The 10,000-nt window shown below is 49.7% G+C and overlaps 3 non-coding genes across 3 annotated transcripts in view; all 3 read left to right on the plus strand.

The window, feature by feature from the left end:
• The first annotated feature begins 3,981 nt into the window (after window positions 1-3,981).
• On the plus strand, window positions 3,982-6,276 carry LOC124318941. The gene has a single exon (XR_006912632.1). It is a non-coding gene; the product is annotated as a small subunit ribosomal RNA (ribosomal RNA).
• A 938-nt stretch (window positions 6,277-7,214) lies between these two features.
• On the plus strand, window positions 7,215-7,367 carry LOC124318938. The gene has a single exon (XR_006912628.1). It is a non-coding gene; the product is annotated as a 5.8S ribosomal RNA (ribosomal RNA).
• Window positions 7,368-8,008: 641 nt separating this feature from the next.
• Window positions 8,009-10,000, plus strand: part of LOC124318936 — a 4,574-nt gene continuing 2,582 nt past the window's right edge. Inside the window, exon 1 of the ribosomal RNA XR_006912627.1 lies at window positions 8,009-10,000. This exon is cut by the window's right edge and continues 2,582 nt beyond it. This is a non-coding gene — a ribosomal RNA (large subunit ribosomal RNA).

Here is a 10,000-nt window from a genome sequence, read left to right on the forward strand (position 1 = left end):
ATAGGCGGCACTGGGACGAGCAAAGACGGCTGAAAAAGAGAGAAAGAGCGAAAGAAAAAAAGTTGGAAAAAATTTCTAAGTCCTAAAATTTCCAAGACCGGTTTTTGGTGGAGACCGGTCGGCAGTTGAGCGGGCGGCCCGGCCTGAGCTCAGGTGAATGTCCGGCAAAATTTCGGAAATCAACTTTTTCGTACAGTTACTGCCCGGAACATCCACTACTTTCCTATATAGGGAAGAGGTTGTCGAAAATGAAAATTGAAAAAATTTTCTAAGTCCGAAAAATTGAAAAATTTTTCTAAGTCCCGACGATGGATAGTGAAGCTATAGGCGGCACTGGGACGAGCAAAGACGGCTGAAAAAGAGAGAAAGAGCGAAAGAAAAAAAGTTGGAAAAAATTTCTAAGTCCTAAAATTTCCAAGACCGGTTTTTGGTGGTGACCGGTCGGCGGGTGTGATGGTAAGCCCCGCCTGAGCTCTGGTGAAAGCCCGGCAAAATTTCGGAAATCAACTTTTTCGTACAGTTACTGCCCGGAACATCCACTACTTTCCTATATAGGGAAGAGGTTGTCGAGAAAGAAAAAGTTGAAAAATTTTCTAAGTCCTAAAATTTCCAAGACCGGTTTTTGGTGGTGACCGGGCGGCAGTTGAGCGGGCGGCCCGGCCTGAGCTCAGGTGAATGTCCGGCAAAAATTCGGAAATCGACTTTTTCGTACAGTTACTGCCCGGAACATCCACTACTTTCCTATATAGGGAAGAGGTTGTCGAAAAAAAGAAAGTTGAAAAATTTTCTAAGTCCGAAAAATTGAAAAATTTTTCTAAGTCCCGACGACGTGGTAGTGACGTGGTTGGCGGGACTTGGACGTATAAAGGCCGATGAAAAAAAATGGAAATGGAAATGAAAATTTCTCGATTTCCGACGACGGTGTTTGGCAACGACTCTCTCGCCCGGCCACTGGTCGGCGCGAGAGAGGAGTGAGCGAGACCCGTCGATTCGAAAAGAGAAGCCGTCACACCGTCGAGGCGTGGCGGCTCTCAAGTGGGTTGGTCGGGCGTGTCGTGATGACTCGCGACCGTAAAAAATTCCCACTCAAATTCTCCCATTTCCGACGACGGTGTTTGGCAACGACTCTCTCGCCCGGCCTCTGGTCGGCGCGAGAGAGGAGTGAGCGAGACCCGTCGATTCGAAAAAAAGCCGTCACACCGTCGAGGCGTGGCGGCTCTCAAATGGGTTGGTCGGGCGTGTCGTGATGACTTGCGACCGTAAAAAATTCCCACTCGTCGAAAATTTTCTAAGTCCCAACTTTGAAAACGACGGTTCCTGAAAGTCGGCTGGCGGTTGGATGGGGCAATGTCCCCGTCCAATCGCTAAAAATGAGCCGGAAAACGGAGACATTATGCGGCGGAACATTAGTGGTTTTCCTTAGTATAGAAGAGGTCTCGATTCCTAAACTCGGAAAAATTTTCAGAGTCCCAAAAATTTTCGAAGTGTCGAATAGTTTGGTTTCTCGAATTGAAAATTTTTTTCAAATTTGCGACATTACGACAAGCAGCGATTGTAAAGCCCGGTCCAAATTTTTCAAACGAGTCTTACTTCTTGTTAGTCCGCCTGGCCGATACCAAAGAATGGCCGACCGTCGACTATCGGGCGAATAGACGGGTGAAAGAAATAAAGTCGAAGCCGGTGGTTGGATAGATATCGAAGGGAAGGCGAAAGAGGCGAAAAGGAAAGCGCGAAATTTCTTTAGTAGCTTCGACGCAAAAACTTTGGTATCGACGGGGAGCTTTGGGAAATGAAACGAAGACGCAGAATGGGAAGTTGTCCGGTTCGGCGTTAGTTGTAGTTTCATTTCCACCGTAGCTGAGCTCCTTTCCGCCCGCCACTTCACATGATTTTAGTTTCGATTCCGTTCGATCGCGCTTGCACTGTCTTTGTTTTTTTTTCACTGCTTGGATCGCGGCTTTGCTCTAACCAGTTTAGCCCCATGCGATCAAAAAGTCTTAAAAAAAAAAACCGTTGAACGGAGACGAACTCGATGAGCTGTCGGTGTGTGAAATATCATTCCTTCGGTAAAACCGTTTTCGAAATTTCCGATGGTCGGTATATGTAAAAATATATCCGAACCGCGATGTGGACGGGAATTCAAACGCCCGCTTCACCGATTGGTGCGACAGCTGAGAAGCTCGTCACTCGATCCAACGACTCTTGGTCGAAAAGTTCAGAAGAGGTGCGCGCGTCAAACATTTTTTTGGTTTCGGACGTTTCGTTTCTTCGGCACGTGTGGTTTGTCTGTGGCCGTCTGTGAGAGAAATCGGACGCTTGTTCTTTGTTATTTTACCGTAACAAGACAAGACGGGAAAGATTCTTTCTTCCAAACTTACGGCATCATAACCATCAGCGTTTACCGTCAGCGACGATACGGAAGAGAAAAGAAAATGGTGCGCGTCTTTTCACTTTTTGACACCGTATCAAAAAAAATTACCGTTCAGGCGGAAATGTGTGTGTGTGTGTGTGAGCCGAGAGATAAAAAATAAAAAAGCCACCAAACAGAACGCTTTCAAATTATTTCGTGCGGCGTGCGCATATTTCACATTTTGCCGTTTGACGGAAGCTCGTTGTGTGGAACACAGAAGTGGAGATGGACGGAGTTGAAGGGGGGCGAAGACGGCCCGGTCGGACAAAGTCAAGAGATTGAAATATACGAGAGAATTGGGTGGAAGTGATGGCAAATCTATAAAATTCAAAAATCGGATGAGATGCGAGGACCGCAAAATGTGGCGTCGACTCTGACTCTCTTTTACTACGAACTTCCCTTCGACGGAAGATATCGAGAGCTGAGCTGAGCGCCCGCTGAGTATGGCCGGCGTAATTACAAACGAGTTACGGTTGGAGCTATATCGATTGTACGTATCCCGAACGTTCATCGAACAAGCCAGATCAACTCGGCGCCCGGTAAGATGTACGCTCAGTTATGGCCATGACACACGAAGGGAGAATTCAAACGGCTGTGAGTGTACGGCCCGCCCGGAGTTGTGTGTAGGCAGTGACCTCTCAAGAAAAAACGTAAAAAAATTTTTTTTGACAGTCACCGGTCTGCGACAAGTAATCAGTACGAAACTTGGGTGCAATGCAAAAAACATTTTGAGAATCCTTGCTTGACAACAACGAATCTAACACGATAAAAAAACGATCCCCATCGGTGTACCGCTTGCTTTTCTCGCGCTTCGGCGCAGAATCGCTTATTCAGCTGCCCTTGGAATATGTTCGTTTCGTGCATACTTGATCTCGGTCATTCTTCGGTGAACTCTTAAAGAATTGCGCACTTTTATAGGGGTAGTCTGGTTGCTTGTCTCGACTTGAAATGATTTGTTTTTTTCCGCCCATGACTTTCTATACGATGCCTCTATGCTGGCCTCTGACCGCGGTTGTTCCGAGTTTTCTCTTTCTCTTCGAAAGTCTTTGCGGAAAATTCTGCCTCGTGTGACCGTTGAGCGGTGAGGTGTGTGTGTGTGTGTGTGTCGTGCGGGGTGATGCGAGAGTGTGCCTCGGCGGTGGAAAAATAAAAATAAAACTCTGAGCCCACAAAAATTTAAAAGATGTATGCTTGTCAGCTTAGTAAAGCAGGCTTGACTTATGAGCATACAGCACGCCACATATGACCGTCGAAAACCGTAATACGGGAAAAAAAGTTGATGAATATATCAAGACCGGTCGAATGAATCCGATTCACTTTGGGCTCATAGACCGTTGAATGGTCTTTGACTTTGGAAATTGAAATGAAAAAAATCCAACAAACGGATCGGATCGGTGTTTCTCTTCACTGGGACTCGCTGTGACACGCCAGGCGTTGCGATCAAAAATTTTAGTTTCCGAAGAAAAAGAAAAAAAACGAAAAACGTGTTGATTTGGTGTGTGTTTGGTGATGCGTGGGCGAAATAAAAACCCGCAACTCGCCGGATGCATATCAAACAAACATACACGAAATACCTGGTTGATCCTGCCAGTAGCATATGCTTGTCTCAAAGATTAAGCCATGCATGTCTAAGTACAAGCCGCTAGACGGCGAAACCGCGAATGGCTCAATAAATCAGTTATGGTTCCTTAGATCCACTCCATCCTACTTGGATAACTGTGGTAATTCTAGAGCTAATACATGCACTCGAGCCTCGACTGCGGGCTTTCGGGCTCGCAGAAGAGGTGCTTTTATTAGATCAAAACCAGTCGGGGCCGGGCTTTCGGGCTCGCGCACCGTACCAATTTTGGTGACTCTGGATAACTTCACGCCGATCGCACGGCCTTCGCGCCGGCGACGTATCTTTCAAATGTCTGCCTTATCAACTGTCGATGGTAGGTTACGCGCCTACCATGGTTGCAACGGGTAACGGGGAATCGGGGTTCGATTCCGGAGAGGGAGCCTGAGAAACGGCTACCACATCCAAGGAAGGCAGCAGGCGCGCAAATTACCCACTCCCGGCACGGGGAGGTAGTGACGAAAAATAACGATACGGGACTCTTCCGAGGCCCCGTGATTGGAATGAGTACACTTTAAATCCTTTAACGAGGAACCATTGGAGGGCAAGTCTGGTGCCAGCAGCCGCGGTAACTCCAGCTCCAATAGCGTATATTAAAGTTGTTGCGGTTAAAAAGCTCGTAGTCGGATGTCTGTCTTCGGCCGGGCGGCGCCGCTCTGAATCAAGGGTGTTGCGTTTCACGCTCTGGGAGCCCGGGTGTCAAAGCCCGACTCTCTTCACGGTCGGACAACATCGCCGGAGTGGTGGTCGGTGCGTCGTTGTTGTATCTGCGGCCAGAGTTGGAAAGTTCTTTCGGGTTCTTTTTTAAATTTTGGTCGTAGTTGACTCGATTCGCTCCACCCAGTCAATCGTTCGGGGTGCCCTTCACCGGGTGTCTCGGGCGGCCGGCAACGTTTACTTTGAACAAATTAGAGTGCTCAAAGCAGGTGTATCCCAACGCCTGAATATCGCAGCATGGAATGATGGAATAGGACCTCGGTCCGATTTTGCTGGTCTTTTACTTTTGGACCCGAGGTAATGGTCAATAGAGACGGACGGGGGCATTCGTACTGCGGCGACAGAGGTGAAATTCTTGGACCGCCGCAAGACGAACAACAGCGAAGGCATTTGCCAAGAATGTTTTCCTTGATCAAGAACGAAAGTTAGAGGTTCGAAGGCGATCAGATACCGCCCTAGTTCTAACCATAAACGATGCCAACCAGCAATCCGTCGGAGTTACTCCAATGACTCGACGGGCAGCTTCCGGGAAACCAAAGTCTTTGGGTTCCGGGGGAAGTATGGTTGCAAAGCTGAAACTTAAAGGAATTGACGGAAGGGCACCACCAGGAGTGGAGCCTGCGGCTTAATTTGACTCAACACGGGAAACCTCACCAGGCCCGGACACTGGAAGGATTGACAGATTGAGAGCTCTTTCTTGATTCGGTGGGTGGTGGTGCATGGCCGTTCTTAGTTGGTGGAGCGATTTGTCTGGTTAATTCCGATAACGAACGAGACTCTAGCCTGCTAAATAGGTGACGGGTTTTATCAATTGAAACCGAAGGGAGTACGGAGGCGTCGGGATCAGGTGGCGGCGATTCGGGTCTCGGTGGGACTGGTTCCTTTAGTGAGGCAATCTCTCGGCTTGGTTTCGTTGTGCTTTGTTCGTCGGGTGTACGGCCTTCACGGGTTGGTTGCCTGGCGGATGAGGTATGGCGGGGCTTTGTCGGGAATGTCTCGCGGGGGCTGGCTCTATTGTTATTCGGTCGTCGTCATCCCCGGCGATACCTTCTGCTCTCGCGTCCGTCACGCAGTCTTCTTAGAGGGACAAGCGGCGTCCAGCCGCGTGACAGTGAGCAATAACAGGTCTGTGATGCCCTTAGATGTCCTGGGCCGCACGCGCGCTACACTGAAGGAATCAGCGTGTTTCACTCTCCCTGTCCGAAAGGACCGGGTAACCGCTGAACCTCCTTCGTGGTTGGGATTGGGGACTGCAATGATCCCCATGAACCAGGAATCCCTAGTAGGCGCGGGTCACTAGCCCGCGTCGATTACGTCCCTGCCCTTTGTACACACCGCCCGTCGCTACTACCGATTGAATGATTTAGTGAGGCCTTCGGACGGGCTTGTCGGGGTGCCGTCGAGTGGGGAGCAATCTCTGCCCGTGCGGTGCCTACCAACGGCGAGACTGAAAGATGGTCGAACTTGATCCTTTAGAGGAAGTAAAAGTCGTAACAAGGTTTCCGTAGGTGAACCTGCGGAAGGATCATAAACGAACAAGACAAATGTTTTGCGCATATGGCTTTGGTTGAGCACGAAACAACTAAAAGTTGCAAAACAAAAAAAACCCCATCAAAAGTCTTTCGGCGTAAGACATCGTATGAACTATGTGTGGGTTGACGGAAGAAAATCATTTATTTTGAACGGGTATCAGGCGCTCTGATGCGCGGTGGTTTAAAGCGGATTCGCCTTTTCAAATTGATTTTTCTTTCCTCTCGGCTCAAAAAAAAACACAAAGTCTTTCGATTTGGTCTATGGCCGTGAGCAAATTCTTCCTGCTTCGATGGTGAATGTCTCTATAGATTCATTCGACCTTTAGCGGCGCTCACAGTGTTGACGTTAGTAGAGTGAAGAATACGATAGCCCGCCTGGGCCGCGAGTACCGAAGGAACAATAAAGGAGATTTTATAAAGTCTTAGTCCCTAAATCAAACACTTTGAAAAATAAAAACTCGGTGGATGGAGAGTCGGAAAAAAAAAAAAAAAACATCAAGATTTTGAACGGGTATCAGGCGCTCTGATGCGCGGTGGTTTAAAGCGGATACGCCCAATCGAAATTGTTTTTTTTTTGTTTCTCTCTTCGTCTTCGGGATTTTTTGATTCTCGGTGGGGGACGAAAGTGTGAGACTTTACTCTGGACGTTCTTTTCGGGCGTAGATACTCGTGGTTGCGTGCGTGTGCGTCGTATAGACTAACACTCCAAAGCCCGACACTATGCCGTTGAAAACCGAATGTTTTTTAAGCTTGCCCTTCGCCCTCTCGATGAAGTAGGAAGAATTCAAAATCACAATAACACACTAAACCCAAATTCTAGTACGAGTGTTTATCGGAACATTTTCTTTCTGGCTTTCTCTCTCTCCGCCCTCGCATTCATTTGCTTGGGCGGGTTGGAGAAAAAGAGAGAAGAAAACGAATATGTCGTTTTATATACGACCCTGAACGGTGGATCACTAGGCTCGTGGATCGATGAAGAGCGCAGCAAAGTGCGCTAATCCATGCGAACTGCAGAACACATGGAGCATCGAAATCTTGAACGTAAATGGCGGCCCAGCTTCTCGCTCGGGCCACATCTGACTGAGGGTCGGTCGAATGATGAACGAACAGAGATTTTTTCAGTCTTGGTTTTGCATGTTGGGTCGCGGCGAGATTTATTTTTCACCCGGCCTGACCGCATAAAAGCTCCCGAATCTCTAACGTCTGGGTGCCGCGCGACTTAAGTGTCCGCGATGCCTCAAATACAAAAAAGGGGGAAAAATAAAAGAAGGTTCGCCCTGTTTTGTTTTTTTCCTCTCTATTCAAAAGAAACCTTTTTCGATGGCAAAACAGATGGGAAATTTTTGAGCCAACTCAAAAAAAAATTTTAGAAATAAACACATCTTCTCGAACAAGGTGTCGGCTGCGTGTGCGCGATATACCGCTTCAACGCGAGTTTAGTTGTGTGTGTGCGCCGGGCGTGTCGAAGTGTCGACCACCGCGAATTATCACTCACTCTAACCGCTCGTTATGCAAGCTTGGTTCGCGCACGACGCGTTGTTTCAATACAAAAAGCCGCAGGACGCCCTGTCACTTTTCGTAAATTAATTTTTGCGAATAACGAGAGACTCGCTTTATTTCGAAAAAAAAAAATTTGAACCGGCAATTATTCAATCTTTCCCGGCTTTAAAACGCCAAAGTCTGCCGAGCTAGATAAAGTGTTGTCTCCTTTTGAAAACAAACAATTCATTCTGACCTCAGTTTAGATGAGACTACCCGCTGAACTTAAGCATATCAGTAAGCGGAGGAAAAGAAACTAACAAGGATTCCCTTAGTAGCGGCGAGCGAACAGGGATGAGCCCAGCACCGAACCTCGCGCCCGGTTGAGCGGGTGCCGAGGAATGTGGTGTTCGGGAGGATCGTGCGCGTCTGTCCGGTATCTATAACGGGGCGAGCAACCCACAGAGGGTGTCAGGCCCGTAGATAAGACGAGCCGAGACCGTGCATCGGATCCCTTCCCAAGAGTCGGGTTGCTTGAGCGTGCAGCCCTAAGCGGGAGGTAAACTCCTTCTAAGGCTAAATATCGCCACGAGACCGATAGCGAACAAGTACCGCGAGGGGAAAGTTGAAAAGAACTTTGAAGAGAGAGTTCAAGTGTGCGTGAAACCGTTCAGGGGGTTAAACGGGTGGGCCCTCGAAGGTCGAACAAGTTCCCCCGCTCCCGGCACTTGGTTGTATGCCCTTAACGCTGCATGGAGACTGCCTGAATTGGCGGCTCTCTTGCATAAGTCGTTCTGCGATCGCAATAGCCACGCCAAGGTCCGCAAGTGGGGGGCCTAGTAGGACTCCGCGACCGAGCTGGGTGTCTGTTACACGGGGCGTCCGTTAGCGATGTTTCGTGGTTACCTTCGCGGGTGCCGCGATGACGAGCGCGGCGTTTCCCAACAGTACTGCCCGGTCGTGACCTGTCTCCTCCCGGGAGGTGTCGTAGCTTTTTTTTGTAAAAAGAGAAAAGTTGCGGTGCTCAACCTGTGGAGGCCCAGAGCGGAGAGTAGAAGTCGGGTCCCACCCGACCCGTCTTGAAACACGGACCAAGGAGTCTAACATGTGCGCAAGTCGTCGAGAAATTATCAAACTAAACTCGCGAGGCGCAATGAAAGTGAAGCGGCCCCGATGAGGGTGCATCCGCGAGGGGTGATCCCGTCTCGAACAGAGCGGGCGCAACCCAGGGCGTCCGAATGCTCGCGAGATCTTTCCCCCTTAAAAGGGTCTTGGTCGAGTCGGCCGGACGAACCCAGAGCGCACACGTTGGGACCCGAAAGATGGTGACCTATGCCTGGCCAGGACGAAGCCAGGGGAAACCCTGGTGGAGGTCCGCAGCGATTCTGACGTGCAAATCGATCGTCGGAGTTGGGTATAGGGGCGAAAGACTATCGAACCATCTAGTAGCTGGTTCCCCCCGAAGTTTCCCTCAGGATAGCTGGTGCTCGCAAAGAGAACAAACGGAGTTTCATCCGGTAAAGCGAATGATTAGAGGCCTTGGGGTCGAAACGACCTCACCTATTCTCAAACTTTCAATGGGTGAGAAGCCCGGCCTTTTTCCTTGATTGAGGCCCGCGGCAATTGATTTGAATCTGAGCGCCAGTGGGCCATTTTTGGTAAGCAGAACTGGCGCTGGGGGATGAACCAAACGCCCGGTTAAGGCGCCTAAACGACGCACATTTCGGATCCCACGAAAAGGAGTTGGTTGCTAAAGACAGCAGGACGGTGGCCATGGAGGTCGGAATCCGCTCAGGAGTGTGTAACAACTCACCTGCCGAAGCAACTAGCCCTTAAAATGGGAGGCGCTATAGCGGTCGTGCCTATACCGGGCCGTCGGTCGGCAGAGCGAATAACGTCCGTGTCAGCTCGAAGAGAGCGACGGCGCTGAGGCCCCGACGAGTAGGGGGGTCGCGGACGGTGAGCGTAGAAGGGTTGTGGGCGTGAGCCTGCCCGGAGCCGCCGTCGGTGCAGATCTTGGTGGTAGTAGCAAATACTCCAGAGGGATCCTGGAGGACTGACGCGGAGAAGGGTTTCATGTGAACAGTGGGTTGGACATGAGTCAGTCGATCCTAAGCCGCAGGCGAAAGCCGACCTAGTGACGGGCGTGATGTGTTGCATCTATCGTATGAGTAGCGGGGCGTGGTTGTGGTTGAGTCGTGTGTCGGTGATTCTTCTGTGGTGTGCGCGAAGAGAAAAAATCTA

Source organism: Daphnia pulicaria, unplaced genomic scaffold (genome assembly GCF_021234035.1).
Source record: "Daphnia pulicaria isolate SC F1-1A unplaced genomic scaffold, SC_F0-13Bv2 h1tg000082l, whole genome shotgun sequence".
Classification (NCBI taxonomy): Eukaryota; Metazoa; Arthropoda; class Branchiopoda; order Diplostraca; family Daphniidae; genus Daphnia; species Daphnia pulicaria.